General features: G+C 40.8%; 2 long non-coding RNA genes across 3 annotated transcripts; both read right to left on the bottom strand.

Moving 5' to 3' along the window:
- Positions 1-6,624: 6,624 nt before the first annotated feature.
- On the bottom strand, positions 6,625-7,599 carry LOC132882158 (uncharacterized). Its single transcript, XR_009654120.1, has 2 exons — positions 7,191-7,599; positions 6,625-6,834 (listed from the first exon to the last, which is right to left on the bottom strand). It is a non-coding gene; the product is annotated as an uncharacterized LOC132882158 (long non-coding RNA).
- Positions 7,600-11,474: 3,875 nt separating this feature from the next.
- Positions 11,475-21,589, bottom strand: LOC132882156 (uncharacterized). 2 transcript variants are annotated; one of them, XR_009654119.1, is made up of 3 exons: positions 21,294-21,582; positions 17,920-20,936; positions 11,475-11,520 (listed from the first exon to the last, which is right to left on the bottom strand). It is a non-coding gene; the product is annotated as an uncharacterized LOC132882156 (long non-coding RNA). The 2 variants fall into 2 exon arrangements; XR_009654118.1 differs by lacking the exon at positions 11,475-11,520 and having other exon boundaries at positions 19,460-20,936; positions 21,294-21,589.
- Positions 21,590-21,786: the final 197 nt, after the last annotated feature.

Genomic DNA, 21,786 nt, shown 5'->3' with positions numbered 1-21,786 from the left:
TTCATGGACAGATGTCCTGACATTTTCTTTTAGAATTCGCTGGTATAATTCAGAATTCATTGTTCCATCAATTAGGGCAAACTGCCTTGGCCAAGATGCAGCAAAACAGGCCCAAACCATGATGCTACCACCACCATGTTTCATAAATGGGATAAGGTTCTTATGCTGGAATGCAGTGTTTTCCTTTCTCCAAGCATAATGCTTCTCATTTAAACCAAAAAGTTCTATTTTGGTCTCATCCATACACAAAACATTTTTCCAATAGCCTTCTGGCTTGTCCGTGTGATCTTCAGCAAATTGCAGACGAGCAGCAATGTTCTTTTTGGAGAGCAGAGTGAGAGAGAGTTAGAGTTAGAAATATCTATGAAATATCTTGATGGCGAGTTCTAACAAACTTCACCAACAGATCCATATCACCCAAGAGAGGCCATCAGTCCATCTGTGTAAATTATAAGTGCAGTATTATTAGTCTTAGGGTGCTGGGAGGTGTGGCTCATCTCGACAGACAAACCCAAAATTAATCAAAAATAGTTTCACAACTATCAGGGCATAATCTTGGTCTCTATGGATCTGTAAGACCTCACAGAATTTCCAGTGTCAGTACCATGGTGACATACTAAGCCTGAGTAAATTGTGATAAACCAAAGAAGAAATCTTTATCCTCGCCTAAAGTTTATTCTGGATTAGACAGTGGATAACACCATGATCGCAACAGGCGCAGATGCAAAGATACCACTTTTTTCATTCAGCAGCACCATGACTACAGCTGGAAAAAAAACTAGAAATATCACAAAGTACAGAGATACTGCAAAAGTTTTGATCAGGATAGAAGTTACCAAAAAAAAAAGCATGTTTAAACTTTTTACGGGAAGTCAATTCCATTGGATCTGGTACCGGATCTGTAGGGTTTAAGAAATTAATTATCTCCTGGAGGAACCAGTGAGCTGAGCTGCGAGCTGCGAGGAGCTGTTGGTTCCACAAGTACCCTTCCAGGCAAGGATTCCTCTCAGAGAAATCCTTGCCAGAATCTCAGGTTTTGAGCCTTCATCTGATATAATGTGATGGCAGAGAGAGCCAAAGACCCACAGATCACCCTAACAACCCTCTCGGCTGCTAACACCATTCACACCCAGCTTCCTGTTACCTTAAAACCTACAGAATGATTGAGAGGGTCAACGACCCATGTGACTTCAACAACTCTCCTTAGGGTTGCTTTTTGGTCCACTAGAGGATAAATACCTGGAACTCCCCACTAGTCAGACAAAACTGAAGAATCCTTTCAGATGAGAGGTGAAACATCTTCAAGGATTTCAAACAAGTCCGGTTGCCTTCTTTAGCACTCACGGTTTGTCTGCTGGAAGAAAAGGATGCGTAAAACTGTCTGTAGGCAGTGGAAGGGAACAAGACACATTACCACGAATACTATTTAACTTTTCAAAGAGTGTCACTGTATAATCACTGATGATTGTGTCCAGGTCACCTGTAAAACAAGGCCCAGGATGACCCTTTACTCTCATGGCTACTTCATAGGGTCACAATTTAGTAGCAGCTCTGGGTGTCACTTATTTCACAAACGACGGCAGATGACAGATCAACCCACGACTTACCACATTTCATCCTTGCTGTAGTTAGTCTATCTTTTCAACATTCCATTTGCTCTTCAACCACCCCAGATGACTGTGGGTGATAAGGAATGTGAAATTTCCACTCAGCATTTAAGTATTGACAAAGTTTTTGTCTTACTTTGGATCTAAAATGTGTTCCATTATCAATTTTAATAGTTATTTATAATTCTGTGCCTTAGGATATTTTTTTTCACATTTTTTTACAACAAGGAAGAGTTTCAACCCATTTTGAGAGTCTGTCAACAATGAACAGCATGTATTTTAAGTTGCCTATGGGTGGCATATGAGTGAAATCAACTTGCAGGTACTGGAATGGGGCACGAGGTAAAGCATCATGCTTAGCGATTTTTCCAGGTTGGTTGGTCCTGGCACATACAAGGCAGGTATGTAGTAGCAATTTTACAGTTTTAGCTTAGATCCGTAATGCGGAATAGTTGTTTGATGTTCTTAATTACCCCTCTCCAGGTGACATGAGAAACACCGTGATAATGTTACATGAGGAATGGTAACACAGAAGCCGGGAGCGTTAGACGTTGTGTAAAGTCCCTCAACAGGCATCAGGGCCTGGGGTACACTTCTGCCAGTGTGTCAGGTCACATTCTGTGGGTCTAGATTGGAGAAAAGCAACATCAATGCCAGGAGTGAGCACATTACTAAACATGAAATACACAGCGACCGTGCAAATATGTGGTAAGGAGGTGCCCTTTTTGGCTGCCCATTTAACCACTTCATCTGCCAGCCCATTGCCCTGAGCTACTTGTGTGTTAGAAATGTCATGCCCTTTAACCTTGATGACAGCTAAGTAAATAGGCTTTGAGCAAGCATCAGCAAGATCAGCTACCAAAGTGGAATTGATGAGAACTGGTGAGAAGTGTGAAAGATGAGGGTGTGAGAGAGGGCCAGTTTCTCACCATCAGTGACCAGGAGAGCTGCTGCAGCCACCACACAAAGGCATGATGGCGTGCCCTGAACTACAGATGTTTTAGGTAAATAAGATACAGGATAATAATTACCACCTGCTCTTGGGGAACGACTCCAGCAGCCATACTACTGTTTTGAGAAACAAAATTCAAAACAAGCAGGTTCTCTTTGAATAGTTTGGATCCCAGGAGAGGGCCTTTAATTGGTTTTTCAGTACTTAAAGTATTCAGTTCATCAAAATGCTATTTTCTGTAAGAAAATTAACAGAACAAAGATGCTCTTACTGTGAATGTGTGCTGCATAAAATCTTTTACAAACTGCTACCCATTCACCCTCGGCACATTTGTTTTTATGGTACTAACAATGCTTGCTGGGGCTGATTCAAAACTGAATCTAAAGATAAAGCACTGCCAAAGTTATTTTAAATATAGGTTGAGGCTGTTAGCTCAGGTATGTACTGTATTAAAGATACCAGGCCACATTTGAAAGCACGAAAGGAATTTATTTTTAATCATGCTATCTTATCATCCAAATGAGAATGGATTCCCTTTTGAATATGGTTCCTCTCCAGGTTTCTTCCTGATGTTGTCTCAGCGCCTTTTCCCTCACCACCATCATCTCAGGCTTGTTCATCAGGGAGAAATTTATTACTTCATACTGTATATTTAAAAGCTATTTTTCTCTCAAGCTGCTTCGCAGCAATGTCGATTGTGAAAAGCTCTATACAAATAAATTGACTTTATTTTGTGCACAAAAGCAGGGAAATTTTCCAACCAAATCCAGATAATCCTTCTATTCAGTATCTTCAGGAAAGTTTGCTGATTGTATGGAAAAAAGTTATTCAGTTGTTGTGTCATTTAAGACAAAAAAAGCAGTTCAAAACTCAACGACTTTATAGAAATATGTGAAATTAACAAACTGGCTTTCATCTCATCTCATCTCATCTCATCTCATCTCATCTCTCATTATCTCTAGCTGCTTTATCCTGTTCTACAGGGTCGCAGGCAAGCTGGAGCCTATCCCAGCTGACTACAGGTGAAAGGTGGGGTACACCTGGACAAGTCACCACAAACTGGCTTTATTAAACAAATACTTTATTGGTGCCCCGATAGCTAACAGCTGCAGGCTTGTTTACTGATTCATTCCTTGTGAAACACTTCACATTACAGTCAGATTATTCACTGCTTTAGAAAACAGACAGCTTGTTTTGCAGGACCGGCTCTGCTACCCTCTACTGGTGTAATCCACTCAATTATGCTCATTATAGTACAACACCACCACCACACACACACATTAGTGGCTCAGAAAGAGTGAACTGTTCCAGAACCAATAATTTTCTGGAAATAACTGTGAAGATAGATAGACAGATTGATAGATAATGTAGAGTAAATTTTAGTGTTTTGTAATTTTCCTTTTCACTGAGTGTTGCCTCTTCAAGGACTAATGATTCAGAACATTTGGCACTGAAACATGTTCATCTTATCATGCTTGTTACGTGCGTAGCAGACGCGTGTAGATGTGCATACAAGCCAACGATTAGAGACGATCCAATCAGCTTTAGAGCTGATCATGCACCCAGCGCGTGATCAGGGCATGTAATTGCAATGATGTAATGCAATAGATGTCTCCTTTTTATCTAGTAAAGAGTATATATAGATTTGAGAACAAAGGAGATGGTATGAGGGGTGTGCCGAACCCTCATCACTTGTCCGTTTCTGTAATAAACCTTCTTTCTCTTGCAAAAGGACGAGACTGGTGTTGGTGTTTGCCATTTTTCCACGATGATAGATAGATAGATAGATAGATAGATAGATGTGGAAATGATGAGTGAAGTCAAAATAATTAATCTCATCTCATTATCTCTAGCCGCTTTATCCTGTTCTACAGGGTCGCAGGCAAGCTGGAGCCTATCCCAGCTGACTACGGGCGGGGTACACCCTGGACAAGCCGCCAGGTCATCACAGGGCTGACACATAGACACAGACAACCATTCACACTCACACCTATGGTCAATTTTCACCTGTTAACCTAACCTGCATGTCTTTGGACTGTGGGGGAAACCGGAGCACCCGGAGGAAACCCACACGGACACGGGGAGAACATGCAAACTCCGCACAGAAAGGCCCTTGCCCGCCACGGGGGTCGAACTCAGGACCTTCTTGCTGTGAGGCGACAGCTCTAACCACTACACCACCGTGCTGCCCGTCGAAATAATTGTAAATCATAAATGTAGAGCCAGTAGTCTGTAGAAGGTGATCTCAGTATGGATGTGAGATTTTAAAGTGAACATGTGTGGCGTTGGGACTGGATCTCAAGCACAGAGGGCCAGGTCAAGTCTGTAAAAAGGTGAGGTAAGATGACCAAGGGGAGTGTGTATTCTGAGTGTGGAGTAAGTTGGGAGAGGTATGATTGTCCAATGATATATAATCTGCTAGCAGGTTTTTCCAATGGGTAATGTGGATTGAGTTCTTTGAGTTCCAGTTCATGAGGATTGTTTTCTTGGCGACAGTTAGTGCTACCAGAAGAAATTTATTGTCTGTGGTGTTAAGGTTGGTTGAAGATGTATCTCCTAGTATGCAGAGGGAAGGAGTTGCTGGGATGTGATGGCCAAGGATAGAGGTGAGTGAGTCTGTGACTTTTATCCAGAACCTATGGATTGGGGTGCAATGCCAACGCCACACTCAAATATCCTTCCATAATCGTTAATACTTAGCCATACATATTAGGGAAGGGAGGATGGAAGCTGGAATCTCTTATCTCTGTTTGTTTATGTACTTCATTTATTAATTTTTCCCACCACTCCCTCCCTCCCTCTGCTACCATCTTCCCTCCCCCACTTCATCTACTCTTGTTATACCTGGGCTTCTGGGATGGCGTGGTCGGCCCCATCCTGTCTGGCTGTCAGGTGGGACTAGCATTGGTTGGTGCCATTGGGAGGGTTGATGGGTCAGGGTTCCCCTCCGGGTCAGGGTCCCGAGGTTTTCTCGGCGCCCCGCCCACCCCACGCATGCACTCTGATACCTGCCTACTCTTGGTATTGCACAGCGTGCCTTATCCTCTTTTAAATGCTCTACACATTAGGAAGCACACACCATTTGTACACCTGCAATAAGAACAACATGATAGACTAGGGTAAGGGAGGAGTGCATGTGGGAAACCTCTGCAGGTGCTTCGCTGCACTCCTTGCCTCTTTTAATGCAAATACATCTCTTCTTTTAATGCAGTACATTTTAGAGAAGGCACACATTCTTGTCATATACAGTCATATATAGGATAGGTGGGGCGTGTTGTGCGGAGGCTATGGGGGGCTGGTGTCGGTGCATGGGGCGTCAGGGCCCGGAGCCCTGCCTCATGCAGTACCTCCCCCTCCCCTCTGTCGTCCCATCATGAATCAGCTTGGGCAGGGGGGGCTGGCACCATAGCCATAACAGGTGCTCAGGTAGTCATCATAATTAACTATTAAATAACTATTATTTTTAGAATTTCTATCTATAAAAAATTTACTAACACAAATGATTAGCAAATAAAATAATACTCCCCCTCTCTCCTTCATTATGATCCAGTTTCCTTCTCCCTGGCCCGACACAGACCAGCACTGCTTACACACACACACACACACACACGTGCTTACTTTCACATATCCCGCTCCCCCCCAACATATACACACTGTCCCTTCACCCATAATTCAAGGCCCAAAACCCCTCCAAATCTCCCCCACCTACCCTCCTCTATCTCATATGCACATTCATTACCCCTAATCAACCCCACCCATCCTCCTCTATACAGCAATATAGCTCTTGTTTATCTTTGTCGAATTTGTCTCCATGTGTTCTGTTACATCTCTTTGTTAACATATTAGTAGTATTGTCCAGCCTTTGAAATTGTTGTTAGTTACGTCAGTGCGTCTGTTGTATGTCATGTGTATGTATTGATTTGTTTCATTCTGTCCTTTTTACTTTGTATTTGTTTGTATTTGTTAGCAAATAAATTAAAAAAAAAAAGTGAACATGTGTAACTGCTTAAAGAGAATAAAGGATAAAACAGAGGGAACTGAGGAAGGATCCAAAGAGAACCGGTGCTAGAACCCAGCAGGGTGTTTCCCACAGCAGTGTTGCTGAAAGCATGTTGGTGTTCAAAGCACATCTGGTTTCCTGGAAAGGGTGTGAGATGTGTTCCATGTTCCTGTAAATCACATTCTCATCTCCTGCTTCGGGATCTGAACAAACTCCTGCCTTCATTTGTTCTTTCACCACGAAACTGATCCCATCGTCCTCATTCCACTCACACACTGTAATCAACAACAGCACAAGCAAATATTCTGCTGTTCAACTCAGTCAAAGAACTCACACACACACTTCACTGTCTTTATGTTCCATCACAGTTTTAGTTCCATTACAGCTTTTATTTTATTAACACTGCGGTAAATAGTACATTTGATACATTTTTCATCATTTAACATCCAAGATTTATTACATTTCAGTAAAATCAAGTTGACATTATTATTATTATTATTATTCCTTTTATTTACATATCACATTTATTAAAATGTTCAGGAACTCTTCACCTCCATGAACTCGACAGAAATATGATTTCAAAAAGTTCAGCTCAATTCTAAATTCAGTGAAATGTGAAATAAAAACGTACACTGCTGTAAGTTTCAGCTGATTCCTTTTCCTTCAGACTTTTTCGGTCTCGACAGACTGAGGAGAAAATTCCAGGAAATGAATCTTGACAGAGACACAGAGACTCTGAATAAAGCTCAGTCAACTGAAGCGAAGTGAAGTGAATCGACTCACTGAATCAGCTGAGGAGTCGACTCAAGACTTCCGGAACCGAAGTTTTTAACCGAAAATTTTAACCGAAGTTTTAACCGAAAATTTTCTCCTTAAATGTTGTTCTGTAAGGAGAGATGAGTGAAGGAGAGATGAGTGAAGGTGAGAAGAGGAGGCGTGAAAGGAGGATCCAGTGGCTCAGAGTGAACTCAGGTAGGCTTGGCTTTCAGTCCTGTGCCCAGTGTTTGCTCTTGTGGAGTGTAATTAGTGAAACACGTCACTTTAGTGACTCGGTTAGAAAGAGTGACTCGTTTCAGAAAGAGTCGTTTTGATTTTCTTCTGTGATTTGATTCAGACACAGGATTCAGTTGTGTTTGATGAGAGAATCAGAGAAACACACACTAACATAACTGAATAGTGTTTATACCTTTTACTATTTCTGGCTGTAAATGAAGCAGCTCTGTTTTATTCACACTGCTGCTTCATGGTTCCACTTTTGTCCAAATATTTTTAGCTGAAATACTTCAACAAAAATGGTCACTGGCATGATATTTTTAGTGTTTGTAGCTCTGACCTGTGAGAAAGAGAACTTTGATTTATAATGAGACTTTTAGATCTTTACAGCTTCAACATCGTCGAGTTTAATCCCTTTCTTGGTGCGTAGAGCCGCAGCATCAGCACCCGACCAAACACGGACATGATCTCAACTGTAATTGGGATTAATCACAATCTCACAGGCTTACCATCAGCAACTGTGTGTGAGAGTGTATCAGCTGGAACACGTCTCACTTTTACTAATGTTGTCTTTTGTTTTAGAAAATCTACACACACACAACTCCAGAGAGAATGGATTTCACCAAATGGGTTTGTGTTTGTATCCTGTGCTTCATCGTATCTGTAGGTGAGAGACCAGTTTCAGTGAAACCCATCAGCCTAAAGCTTTATTACAGCAGTATATTGGGTGAAAAGCAGTCAGAGTGATCCAGATGTTGATCTTTTGCTCCACAGACTCCCCCTCTGTAGGCTCTCAGATCAGTGTATCTGCTGCAGAGGGACACACAGCTGTCCTGCCGTGTGAATTAAACATCCCTGTTCAAGCACTATGTGTCTCGTGGCGTGTGGACGATGAGGTTGTGTTTGAGCGATGTGCTGAGGAGACACTTCAGGGTTCAGGATATGAAGGACGTGTGGACGTTCCTGAGGAGGAACTGCTTAGAGGAAACTGTTCCCTGGTGTTGACGAAGGTCAGAAAAGCTGATGAGGGAATCTACACCTGCTCACTGATAACAGGACACAGGAAGAGATCTGCCTTGACCAACCAGGAGGTGATCCAGAGTGTTAAACTCCAGCTCGATGGTAAGTGCAGTAGAGTAGATCAGAAAGTGATTGATCAGAAAGGTTTTAATCATGTTTTATATCTAAAGATGCTCATATGAGCTGATTTTAATGGCATCGGTAGGTGTTGTCTCCATATTACACTGTTTGGTTTTTGTAACGCCATCCAGCTGTGCAGTTACAATCACTACATGTGTTACTCTTAATACGTAATTCCATGCTGTAGAGTTAAGGAGGAGATAAATCTGAGCATTTTGTTGAGAAAGCTGATTGTTAGCACTCTCATTGTGCTACGATGAGACATTGCTCATGATTTTTGTCTTTTTCTTTTTCCTCAGAAGAAACATCTGTTTCCTCTGACTCAACCTGCGAAAGCAGTTCAGATTGAAAGTCAGCTCTCACAGGTGACTGATATTAAATCTAATCCCCGCACAGGAGCTTTACACTTCCTGCATTTTTAAAATGACCAAGAGCTCTCAGATATTTCAACCAGGAAGTGATTTGAACAGAAAAACGAAGTCACAACAAGACATTTCTGATGCTGATGATGCTGAAGTGAACGTTCCTCACCGGCTTTGAAGAAATATCCCTGGTGAAAAATAAATGTGCTAAGTGTACTAAAATTTAGCATACTTTTGTGTACATATAGCCACACTAATCATCAATATACTTCAAGTGTGTTTATGATTAGTTAACTTGAGGCATGCTATTTTGGAACAACTAATTTTGTACTAAATATATTTTAATTGTAATTAAATTGTAGAAAAGTGCAACTTGAAGTGTATTTAGTGTACTTTTATGTGCTAAAGTGGAACAACTTAAAGTATATTTTGTATACTTTAAGTATATGACTTTATATGTACTAATATATGCTTAATTAGTCAAATTAAAGTGTACTTTGTTTGTATTATAAGTACCTTAAAATAAGTACACCTTAGAAATTACACATAACTTTCACTTAAAGTATATTTTAGTATAATATATTTCTATAAAGTGTAATATAGTATAATTATTTTAAAATGTGTTAAAAGTGTTAGCATGAAAGCGTGATGTTAGTATACTTTTTATATAGTTACAAAAAGTACAATTTGTGTAAATACATTTTCAATATACTATTGAAAATATGAATATACTTTAAATACAATAAAGTAAATTTCTTTTTCACCAGGGCTGTGAAAAAAAAAGTTGAATAAAAGTTGAAATTGTTCAAATAATGTCCTGAGTGGTTTCTTTCTCTCTCTTTTTGTTTGTCCTGTGATAATTATTACTCTAGGCCTGTTAGCGAGCTGACTATTTAATTTTTCTACTCTGGTGCAGAAATTACGATCATTATGAGCTTCCACACAGCTTTATTTGAACCTTACATCCAAATATTAGCTAGGACAGGAGCTTTACGCTTCCTGCATTTCTAAAATGACCAAGAGCTCTCAGATATTTCAACCAGGAAGTGATTTGAACAGAAAAATGAAGTAACAACAAGACATTTCTGTCTCTACAGATGATGCTGGAGTGAATTTTCCTCACTGGCTTTGAAGAAATATGTGAAAAACAAAAAGTTTAATAAAACTTGAAATTGTTCAAATAATGTCCTGAGTGGTTCCTCTCTCTCTCTCTTTTGTTTGTTTGTCCTGTGATAATTATTACTCTAGGCCTGTTAGTGAGCTGTCTATTTAATTTTTCTACTCTGAAATTACGATCATTATGAGCTTCTACATAAAGCTTTATTTGAACCTTACACCCAAATATTAGCTACTTCTATGGAAAGACCCAGTTATAACAGATATACTGATTGCTCTGGTAGAGTTAACTCTTTGCTAATATCTCTCTTGTTTGGGTTTAGATGGAAAGCTCAAGTCAAGTCTACCAATTATAAATCAAGTATACAGTACCAAAAAGATTGTACACCCCTACTTGACTCATTCATGGGATTTTGTGTATTTTGATAATTTTCTACATTGTAGAACAATACTGAAGACATCAAAACTATGAAATACCATCTGGAACATATATGGAATTATGTGGTAAACAAAAAAGTGTTAAAAATACAAAATAAGTTTGATATTTTAGAATCTTCAAAGTATCCTGATGACTCTTTGCACACTATTGTCATTACTTTTCAATTAACAGCTGAGTCTCGTCAAAAGCTAATTAGTGGACGAGTTTCTTTCCTGCTTAATGCGTTTGAGATCAAACAGTAAAAATTAAATAATAAATATACAGTAAGTAGCCCTATTCCATCCACAACTGTAGTAATCCACACAGTATTCTAACAACTAAGTAAAGAGAAACGACATCCATCATTACTTTGAGACATGAAGTGACTTTTAATTAATAACAATAAAGAATAAACAGTGAATTAGAAGGTGTGTCCAGACTTTTGACAGGTCCTGTGTGTATCACTGTATTTAGCTTTAAAGGGCAAAAATAAAAATAACTGAGGAGAAAACAATCTTCAGAAATGGGCAGGATTAAGAATAGAAGGAATTATTCAGATGCTGTCACGTGTTCACTGAGTTCACACACATAACTTCAGGACATAACATGAAATGCCCTTTACATTTTATTTTAGTAATGTTTTAACTCACATAATACAGTTTTTTAAAAATGTGTGAATTGGACATATTTTTTTCCTAAGGGTTGACTTTGCTGATTGATCAGAACCACTATAAATAAATTAGCATGGGGTTTACACTATTAAGAATGATAAAGGTCAAAATATTTTCCTCGTTATATTCGTACAGATCTGTAATCAGGTTTCAGGCTGGTAAATGTCTGATTCCTGCATATACCACTCTGTCCAAATCTGATGTGTTTCTCTCAGTGGGTCATGTCTTGTATGAAAGACTGGCATAGTGCAGATTCATTTCCTACAGAAAAAAAAGAAAAAAAAACATTCTACAGTTGATGAATTACATTTAATAATGTTATCATTTTCAAGTGGACTTATTGCATGGGGAAGCCGTGGCCGAAAGGTTAGAGAACAGGCTGCTGGTTCGAGTCCCTGGACCAGCAAGAATGGCTGAAGTGCTTCATGAGCAAGGCACCTAACCCCTAACTGCTCCTGGGCAGCATGATGGTCAAGTTGTTAATGCTGTTGCCTTACAACAAAAAGGTTGCAGGTTCTAACCTCATAGCCAGCTTGGGCCTTTCTGTGTGGAGTTTGTGTGTTCTCCCCGTGTCAGTGTGGGTTTCTTCCGGGTGCTCCGGCTTCCCCCACAGTCCAAAGACATGCAGTTAGGTTAACATGGAGCAGCCACAGCCCTGAGGTTGGGCTGAAGTGCCCTTCAGCAATGCACTTAACCCACAACTGCTCCTCGGGCGCTGTAGCATAGTTGCTCACTGCTGGGGGTATGTGTGTGTGCTCATTGCTCATTTTTGTGTGTGTGTGTGTGTGTGTGTGTGTGTGTGTGTGTGTGTGTGTTAACTGCTTCAGATGGGTTAAATGCAGAGGTTAAATTTCACTGTGTGTTGAGTCTGTGCTTGAGTGTACATGTGACCAATAAAGGCTTCTTGGGTTGACTTTTTCTTCTGATATATATATATATATATATATATATATATATATATATATATATATATACACAACCCTGATTCCAAAAAAGTTGGGACAAAGTACAAATTGTCAATAAAAACGGAATGCAATGATGTGGAAGTTTCAAAATTCCATATTTTATTCAGAATAGAACATAGATGGCATAGAAAATGTTTAAACCGAGAAAATGTAGCATTTAAAGAGAAAATTAGGTGATTTTAAATTTCATGACAACAACACATCTCAAAAAAGTTGGGACAAGGCCATGTTTACCACTGTGAGACATCCCCTTTTCTCTTTACAACAGCCTGTAAATGTCTGGGGACTGAGGAGACAAGTTGCTCAAGTGTAGGGATAGGAATGTTATCCCATTCTTGTCTAATGTAGGATTCTAGTTGCTCAACTGTCTTAGGTCTTTTTTAATGTATATTCCGTTTTATGATGTGCCAAATGTTTTCTATGGGTGAAAGATCTGGACTGCAGGCTGGCCAGTTCAGTACCCGGACCCTTCTTCTACGCAGCCATGATGCTGTAATTGATGAAGTATGTGGTTTGGCCTTGTCATGTTGGAAAATGCAAGGTGTGCTGAAAGAGACGTTGTCTGGATGGGAGCATATGTTGCTCTAGAACCTGGATATACCTTTCAGCATTGATGGTGTCTTTCCAGATGTGTAAGCTGCCCATGCCACACACACTAATGCAACCCCATACCATCAGAGATGCAGGCTTCTGAACTGAGCGCTGATAACAACTTGGGTCGTCCTTCTCCTCTTTAGTCCAAATGACACGGCGTCCCTGATTTCCAGGGACTTCAAATTTTGATTCGTCTGACCACAGAACAGTTTTCCACTTTGCCACAGTCCATTTTAAATGAGCCTTGGCCCAGAGAAGATGTCTGCGCTTCTGGATCATGTTTAGATATGGCTTTTTCTTTGAACTATAGGAGTTTTAGCTGGCAACGGCGGATGGCACAGTGAATTGTGTTCACAGATAATGTTCTCTGGAAATATTCCTGAGCCCATTTTGTGATTTCCCATACAGAAGCATGCCTGTATGTGATGCAATGCCATCTAAGGGCCCAAAGATCACGGGCACCCAGTATGGTTTTCCGGCCTTGACCCTTACGCACAGAGATTCTTCCAGATTCTCTGAATCTTTTGATGATGTTATGCACTGTAGATGATATGTTCAAACTCTTTGCAATTTTAAACTGTCGAACTCCTTTCTGATATTGCGCCACTATATGTCAGCGCAGAATTAGGGGGATTGGTGATCCTCTTCCCATCTTTACTTCTGAGAGCCGCTGCCACTCCAAGATGCTCTTTTTATACCCAGTCATGTTAATGATCTATTGCCAATTGACCTCATGAGTTGCAATTTGGTCCTCCAGCTGTTCCTTTTTTGTACCTTTAACTTTTCCAGCCTCTTATTGCCCCTGTCCCAACTTTTTTGAGATGTGTTGCTGTCATGAAATTTCAAATGAGCCAATATTTGGCATGAAATTTCAAAATGTCTCACTTTCGACATTTGATATGTTGTCTATGTTCTATTGTGAATACAATATCAGTTTTTGAGATTTGTAAATTATTGCATTCCGTTTTATTTACAATTTGCACTTTGTCCCAACTTTTTTGGAATCGGGGTTGTGTATATATATATATATATATATATATATATATATATACACATATATATATATATATATATATATATATATATATATATATATATATATATACCTTCTCTCTCTCGGCATTGATTCGCGAATGAATATTTATGAGGGGGAATGTCCACATCGGCTACATGCTCTCTTATGACTGATGAGACCTACCCTCGACAGACAGGTTCGGCCACAGAGGTTGCAGGTCAGCATGAAATCAGGGTTGGGAGCAGTGGTTGGTTTATTTTTCCTTCTGCTCCTTTTGTCCTCCAGGTTTGCTCTCCGATCGTCCTCAAAGGAACTAACAGCACTGTGAACAGTTTTTCACCATCTGTCACGATCTGAAGCAAGAGATGTCCTGGAGTTGGGGTTGATGTTGCAGATCTTTAGGGAAGCCTTCAGGAGATCTTTATACCTCTTGACTGGGGCCCCTGGGTTTCAACGGCCAGAGGACAGTTCCCTGTACAGGACAATCTTGGGTAATCGATGGTCTTCCATTCTGGACACATGTCCAGCCTATCGCAGCCATGATTTCAGTAGCATGGCCTCAAGAATGGTGGCCTCCGCCCTCTTTTGGACCTCACCATTCGTGAAACTGGCCCTACCCTTTACACCAGGGGTTCCTCTGTCATGGCCTAGCGAACTGGGATGGTGGCAGTGATGCTCCTTGGTCGTAGGTTTTATATCAGTTTCCCTCTCCTATGCAGGTTGCTGTACTGAGTTGAGAGGCCTGCCTCCCCTATTTGAAACCACGGCCGCAGTCCACTGGAGTGGAGTGCCCTGTTTCTTACACCTGGCCAGTGACTCCATCGCGGGAGTTCATATGCCCAGTGAAGCAGTGAAACATCACCCCCTCACGTGGTTTAGCCAGCCAGCTGAAGTGGTATACCAGGGTGTGGTGCTAGGTGCCAGCATGTGAGAGTTTGGAGATGGATGAGGACCAGTGATGCCTGTTATATCCGACAAGCAGATGCAGCTGCCAGACATCAAAGGTACTACCTCTATCCAGAGCCCCCTACACACTATATATATATCTCATCTCATCTCATCTCATTATCTCTAGCCGCTTTATCCTTTTACAGGGTCGCAGACAAGCTGGAGCCTATCCTAGCTGACTACGGGCGAAAGGCGGGGTACACCCTGGACAAGTCGCCAGGTCATCACAGGGCTGACACATAGACACAGACAACCATTCACACTCACACCTACTGTCAATTTAGAGTCACCAGTTAACCTAACCTGCATGTCTTTGGACTGTGGGGGAAACCGGAGCACCCGGAGGAAACCCACGTGGACACGGGGAGAACATGCAAACTCCGCACAGAAAGGCCCTCGCCGGCCACGGGGCTCGAACCCAGGACCTTCTTGCTGTGAGGTGACAGCGCTACCCACTACACCACCGTGCCGCCCACTATATATTTTATATATATATATATATATATATACACACAGTGGTGCTTGAAAGTTTGTGAACCCTTTAGAATTTTCTATATTTCTGCATAAATATGACCTAAAACTTCATCAGATTTTCACACAAATCCTAAAAGTAGATAAAGAGACCCAAGTTAAAGAAATGAGACAAAAATATTTTCTTGGTCATTTATTAATTGAGGAAAATTATCCAATATTACATATCTGTGAGTGGCAAAAGTATGTGAACCTTTGCTTTCAGTATCTGGTGTGGTGACACCCCCCCGTGCAGCAATAATTGCAACTAAACGTTTGCGGTAACTGTTGATCAGTCCTGCACACCGGCTTGGAGGAATTTTAGCCCATTCCTCCATACAGAACAGCTTCAGCTCCGGGATGTTGGTGGGTTTCCTCACATGAACTGCTCGTTTCAGGTCCTTCCACAACATTTCAGTTGGATTAAGGTCAGGACTTTGACTTGGCCATTCCAAAACATTAACTTTCTTCTTCTTTAACCATTCTTTGTTAGAACGACTTGTGTGCTTAGTGTCATTGTCTTGCTGCATGTCCCACCTTCTCTTGAGATTCAGTTCATGGACAGATGTCCTGACATTTTCTTTTAGAATTCGCTGGTATAATTCAGAATTCATTGTTCCATCAATTAGGGCAAACTGTCTTGGCCAAGATGCAGCAAAACAGGCCCAAACCATGATGCTACCACCACCATGTTTCATAAATGGGATAAGGTTCTTATGCTGGAATGCAGTGTTTTCCTTTCTCCAAGCATAATGCTTCTCATTTAAACCAAAAAGTTCTATTTTGGTCTCATCCATACACAAAACATTTTTCCAATAGCCTTCTGGCTTGTCCGTGTGATCTTCAGCAAATTGCAGACGAGCAGCAATGTTCTTTTTGGAGAGCAGAGTGAGAGAGAGTTAGAAATATCTATGAAATATCTTGATGGCGAGTTCTAACAAACTTCACCAACAGATCCATATCACCCAAGAGAGGCCATCAGTCCATCTGTGTAAATTATAAGTGCAGTATTATTAGTCTTAGGGTGCTGGGAGGTGTGGCTCATCTCGACAGACAAACCCAAAATTAATCAAAAATAGTTTCACAACTATCAGGGCATAATCTTGGTCTCTATGGATCTGTAAGACCTCACAGAATTTCCAGTGTCAGTACCATGGTGACATACTTAGCCTGAGTAAATTGTGATAAACCAAAGAAGAAATCTTTATCCTCGCCTAAAGTTTATTCTGGATTAGACAGTGGATAACACCATGATCGCAACAGGCGCAGATGCAAAGATACCACTTTTTTCATTCAGCAGCACCATGACTACAGCTGGAAAAAAAACTAGAAATATCACAAAGTACAGAGATACTGCAAAAGTTTTGATCAGGATAGAAGTTACCAAAAAAAAAAGCATGTTTAAACTTTTTATGGGAAGTCAATTCCATTGGATCTGGTACCGGATCTGTAGGGTTTAAGAAATTAATTATCTCCTGGAGGAACCAGTGAGCTGAGCTGCGAGCTGAGAGGAGCTGTTGGTTCCACAAGTACCCTTCCAGGCAAGGATTCCTCTCAGAGAAATCCTTGCCGGAATCTCAGGTTTTGAGCCTTCATCTGATATAATGTGATGGCAGAGAGAGCCAAAGACCCACAGATCACCCTAACAACCCTCTCGGCTGCTAACACCATTCACACCCAGCTTCCTGTTACCTTAAAACCTACAGAATGATTGAGAGGGTCAACGACCCATGTGACTTCAACAACTCTCCTTAGGGTTGCTTTTTGGTCCACTAGAGGATAAATACCTGGAACTCCCCACTAGTCAGACAAAACTGAAGAATCCTTTCAGATGAGAGGTGAAACATCTTCAAGGATTTCAAACAAGTCCGGTTGCCTTCTTTAGCACTCACGGTTTGTCTGCTGGAAGAAAAGGATGCGTAAAACTGTCTGTAGGCAGTGGAAGGGAACAAGACACATTACCACGAATACTATTTAACTTTTCAAAGAGTGTCGCTGTATAATCACTGATGATTGTGTCCAGGTCACCTGTAAAACAAGGCCCAGGATGACCCTTTACTCTCATGGCTACTTCATAGGGTCACAATTTAGTAGCAGCTCTGGGTGTCACTTATTTCACAAACGACGGCAGATGACAGATCAACCCACGACTTACCACATTTCATCCTTGCTGTAGTTAGTCTATCTTTTCAACATTCCATTTGCTCTTCAACCACCCCAGATGACTGTGGGTGATAAGGAATGTGAAATTTCCACTCAGCATTTAAGTATTGACAAAGTTTTTGTCTTACTTTGGATCCAAAATGTGTTCCATTATCAATTTTAATAGTTATTTATAATTCTGTGCCTTAGGATATTTTTTTTCACATTTTTTTACAACAAGGAAGAGTTTCAACCCATTTTGAGAGTCTGTCAACAATGAACAGCATGTATTTTAAGTTGCCTATGGGTGGCATATGAGTGAAATCAACTTGCAGGTACTGGAATGGGGCACGAGGTAAAGCATCATGCTTAGCGATTTTTCCAGGTTGGTTGGTCCTGGCACATACAAGGCAGGTATGTAGTAGCAATTTTACAGTTTTAGCTTAGATCCGTAATGCGGAATAGTTGTTTGATGTTCTTAATTACCCCTCTCCAGGTGACATGAGAAACACCGTGATAATGTTACATGAGGAATGGTAACACAGAAGCCGGGAGCGTTAGACGTTGTGTAAAGTCCCTCAACAGGCATCAGGGCCTGGGGTACACTTCTGCCAGTGTGTCAGGTCACATTCTGTGGGTCTAGATTGGAGAAAAGCAACATCAATGCCAGGAGTGAGCACATTACTAAACATGAAATACACAGCGACCGTGCAAATATGTGGTAAGGAGGTGCCCTTTTTGGCTGCCCATTTAACCACTTCATCTGCCAGCCCATTGCCCTGAGCTACTTGTGTGTTAGAAATGTCATGCCCTTTAACCTTGATGACAGCTAAGTAAATAGGCTTTGAGCAAGCATCAGCAAGATCAGCTACCAAAGTGGAATTGATGAGAACTGGTGAGAAGTGTGAAAGATGAGGGTGTGAGAGAGGGCCAGTTTCTCACCATCAGTGACCAGGAGAGCTGCTGCAGCCACCACACAAAGGCATGATGGCGTGCCCTGAACTACAGATGTTTTAGGTAAATAAGATACAGGATAATAATTACCACCTGCTCTTGGGGAACGACTCCAGCAGCCATACTACTGTTTTGAGAAACAAAATTCAAAACAAGCAGGTTCTCTTTGAATAGTTTGGATCCCAGGAGAGGGCCTTTAATTGGTTTTTCAGTACTTAAAGTATTCAGTTCATCAAAATGCTATTTTCTGTAAGAAAATTAACAGAACAAAGATGCTCTTACTGTGAATGTGTGCTGCATAAAATCTTTTACAAACTGCTACCCATTCACCCTCGGCACATTTGTTTTTATGGTACTAACAATGCTTGCTGGGGCTGATTCAAAACTGAATCTAAAGATAAAGCACTGCCAAAGTTATTTTAAATATAGGTTGAGGCTGTTAGTTCAGGTATGTACTGTATTAAAGATACCAGGCCACATTTGAAAGCACGAAAGGAATTTATTTTTAATCATGCTATCTTATCATCCAAATGAGAATGGATTCCCTTTTGAATATGGTTCCTCTCCAGGTTTCTTCCTGATGTTGTCTCAGCGCCTTTTCCCTCACCACCATCATCTCAGGCTTGTTCATCAGGGAGAAATTTATTACTTCATACTGTATATTTAAAAGCTATTTTTCTCTCAAGCTGCTTCGCAGCAATGTCGATTGTGAAAAGCTCTATACAAATAAATTGACTTTATTTTGTGCACAAAAGCAGGGAAATTTTCCAACCAAATCCAGATAATCCTTCTATTCAGTATCTTCAGGAAAGTTTGCTGATTGTATGGAAAAAAGTTATTCAGTTGTTGTGTCATTTGAGACAAAAAAAGCAGTTCAAAACTCAACGACTTTATAGAAATATGTGAAATTAACAAACTGGCTTTCATCTCATCTCATCTCATCTCATCTCATCTCATCTCTCATTATCTCTAGCTGCTTTATCCTGTTCTACAGGGTCGCAGACAAGCTAGAGCCTATCCCAGCTGACTACAGGTGAAAGGTGGGGTACACCCTGGACAAGTCGCCACAAACTGGCTTTATTAAACAAATAGTTTATTGGTGCCCCGATAGCTAACAGGTGCAGGCTTGTTTACTGATTCATCCCTTGTGAAACACTTCACATTACAGTCAGATTATTCACTGCTTTAGAAAACAGACAGCTTGTTTTGCAGGACCGGCTCTGCTACCCTCTACTGGTATAATCCACTCAATTATGCTCATTATAGTACAACACCACCACCACACACACACACACATTAGTGGCTCAGAAAGAGTGAACTGTTCCAGAACCAATAATTTTCTGGAAATAACTGTGAAGATAGATAGACAGATTGATAGATAATGTAGAGTAAATTTTAGTGTCATACTGTTTTGTAATTTTCCTTTTCACTGAGTGTTGCCTCTTCAAGGACTAATGATTCAGAACATTTGGCACTGAAACATGTTCATCTTATCATGCTTGTTACGTGCGTAGCAGACGCATGTAGATGTGCATACAAGCCAACGATTAGAGACGATCCAATCAGCTTTAGAGCTGATCATGCACCCAGCGCGTGATCAGGGCATGTAATTGCAATGATGTAATGCAATAGATGTCTCCTTTTTATCTAGTAAAGAGTATATATAGATTTGAGAACAAAGGAGATGGTATGAGGGGTGTGCCGAACCCTCATCACTTGTCCGTTTCTGTAATAAACCTTCTTTCTCTTGCAAAAGGACGAGACTGGTGTTGGTGTTTGCCATTTTTCCACGACGATAGATAGATAGATAGATGTGGAAATGATGAGTGAAGTCAAAATAATTAATCTCATCTCATTATCTCTAGCCGCTTTATCCTGTTCTACAGGGTCGCAGGCAAGCTGGAGCCTATCCCAGCTGACTACGGGCAGGGTACACCCTGGACAAGCCGCCAGGTCATCACAGGGCTGACACATAGACACAGACAACCATTCACACTCACACCTATGGTCAATTTTCACCTGTTAACCTAACCTGCATGTCTTTGGACTGTGGAGGAAACCCACACGGACACGGGGAGAACATGCAAAATCCGCACAGAAAGGCCCTTGCCCGCCACGGGGCTCGAACTCAGGACCTTCTTGCTGTGAGGCAACAGCGCTAACCACTACACCACCGTGCTGCCCGTCGAAATAATTGCAAATCATAAATGTAGAGCCAGTAATCTGTAGAAGGTGATCTCAGTATGGATGTGAGATTTTAAAGTGAACATGTGTAACTGCTTAAAGAGAATAAAGGATAAAACAGAGGGAACTGAGGAAGGATCCAAAGAGAACCGGTGCTAGAACCCAGCAGGGTGTTTCCCACAGCAGTGTTGCTGAAAGCATGTTGGTGTTCAAAGCACATCTGGTTTCCTGGAAAGGGTGTGAGATGTGTTCCATGTTCCTGTAAATCACATTCTCATCTCCTGCTTCGGGATCTGAACAAACTCCTGCCTTCATTTGTTCTTTCACCACGAAACTGATCCCATCGTCCTCATTCCACTCACACACTGTAATCAACAACAGCACAAGCAAATATTCTGCTGTTCAACTCAGTCAAAGAACTCACACACACTTCACTGTCTTTATGTTCCATCACAGTTTTAGTTCCATTACAGCTTTTATTTTATTAACACTGCGGTAAATAGTACATTTGATACATTTTTCATAATTTAACATCCAAGATTTATTACATTTCAGTAAAATCAAGTTGACATTATTATTATTATTATTATTATTCCTTTTATTTACATATCACATTTATTAAAAGGTTCAGGAACTCTTCACCTCCATGAACTCGACAGAAATATGATTTCAAAAAGTGCAGCTCAATTCTAAATTCAGTGAAATGTGAAATAAAAACGTACACTGCTGTAAGTTTCAGCTGATTCCTTTTCCTTCAGACTTTTTCGGTCTCGACAGATTGAGGAGAAAATTCCAGGAAATGAATCTTGACAGAGACACAGAGACTCTGAATAAAGCTCAGTCAACTGAAGCGAAGTGAAGTGAATCGACTCACTGAATCAGCTAAGGAGTCGACTCAAGACTTCCGGAACCGAAGTTTTTAACCGAAAATTTTAACCGAAGTTTTAACCGAAAATTTTCTCCTTAAATGTTGTTCTGTAAGGAGAGATGAGTGAAAGGACGATCCAGTGGCTCAGAGTGAAGTCAGGTAGGCTTGGCTTTCAGTCCTGTGCCCAGTGTTTGCTCTTGTGGAGTGTAATTAGTGAAACACGTCACTTTAGTGACTCGGTTAGAAAGAGTGACTCGTTTCAGAAAGAGTCGTTTTGATTTTCTTCTGTGATTTGATTCAGACACAGGATTCAGTTGTGTTTGATGAGAGAATCAGAGAAACACACA

Source organism: Neoarius graeffei, chromosome 2, assembly GCF_027579695.1.
Source record: "Neoarius graeffei isolate fNeoGra1 chromosome 2, fNeoGra1.pri, whole genome shotgun sequence".
Taxonomy (NCBI): domain Eukaryota; kingdom Metazoa; phylum Chordata; class Actinopteri; order Siluriformes; family Ariidae; genus Neoarius; species Neoarius graeffei.
The sequence above is the reverse complement of the archived record's forward strand: the minus strand, read 5'-3'. Positions and strand labels throughout refer to the sequence as shown.